This window comes from Apodemus sylvaticus, chromosome 10 (genome assembly GCF_947179515.1).
Source record: "Apodemus sylvaticus chromosome 10, mApoSyl1.1, whole genome shotgun sequence".
NCBI lineage: Eukaryota > Metazoa > Chordata > Mammalia > Rodentia > Muridae > Apodemus > Apodemus sylvaticus.
The window spans coordinates 98,363,820-98,364,889 of NC_067481.1; the positions used below are offsets into that span (position 1 = coordinate 98,363,820).

Consider the following 1,070-nt stretch of genomic DNA (forward strand, 5'->3'; position numbering starts at 1 on the left):
GCCTGAAGTTCTCTTTCTTTGTTGGATCTTTGTGTGGCTTTGGTATCGGTGTAATTGTAGCTTCGTAGAAGGAGTTGGGTAGTGTTCCTTCTGTTTCTATTTTGTGGAACAGTTTGAAGAGTATTGGTGTTAGGTCTTCTTTGAAGGTCTGATAGAATTCTGCACTGAAGCCATCTGGTCCCATGTTTTTTTTTTGTTGTTGTTGGTGGTGGTTGGGAGACTTTCTATGACCCCCTTCTATTTCTTTAGGGGTTATGGGACTGTTTAGATGATCTATTTGATCCTGATTTAATTTTGGTGTTTGGTATCTGTCTAGGAAATTGTCCATTTCCTCCAGATTCTCCAGTTGTGTTGAGTATAGGCTTTGGTAGTAAGATATGATGATTTTTTGAATTTCCTCAGTTTCATTTCTAATAAAAATATGGAACACTTCATGAATTTGCGAGTCATCCTTGCACAGGGGCCATGCTAATGTTCTCTGTATCATTCCAATTTTAGTGTATGTGCTGCCGAAGCAAGCACAAGATAGCCTTTTCAACAAATAATGCTGGTTCAACTGGAGGCTAGCATGCAGAAGAATGCAAATCAATCCATTCTTATCTCCTTGTACTAAGCTCAACTCCAAGTGGATCAAGGAATTCCACATAAAACCAGACACACTGACACTAATAGAAAAGTAACTGGGGAAGAGTCTTGAGCACATGGGCACAGGGAAAAGTTTCCTGAACAGAACACTAGTAGCTTATACTCTAAGATCAAGAATTGACAAATGAGACCTCATAAAATTACAAAGTTTCTGTAAGGCAAAGGACACTGTCAATAGGACAAAACAGCAACCAACAAATTGGGAAAAGATCTTTACCCACCCTATATCCGACAGAGGGCTAATATCCAATATATACAAAGAACCCAAGAAGTTAGACTCCAGAGAGCCAAATAACCCTATTAAAAATGGGATACAGAGCTAAACAAAGAATTGTCACCTGAAGAATATTGAATGACTGAGAAGCACCTAAAGAAATGTTCAACATCCTTAGTCATCAGGGAAATGCAAATCAAAACCCTGAGAT

General features: G+C 38.7%; 1 non-coding gene across 1 annotated transcript; it reads right to left on the reverse strand.

The window, feature by feature from the left end:
• Nucleotides 1-415: 415 nt before the first annotated feature.
• LOC127695772 (U6 spliceosomal RNA) lies at nucleotides 416-522 on the reverse strand. The gene has a single exon (XR_007980119.1). It is a non-coding gene; the product is annotated as a U6 spliceosomal RNA (small nuclear RNA).
• Nucleotides 523-1,070: the final 548 nt, after the last annotated feature.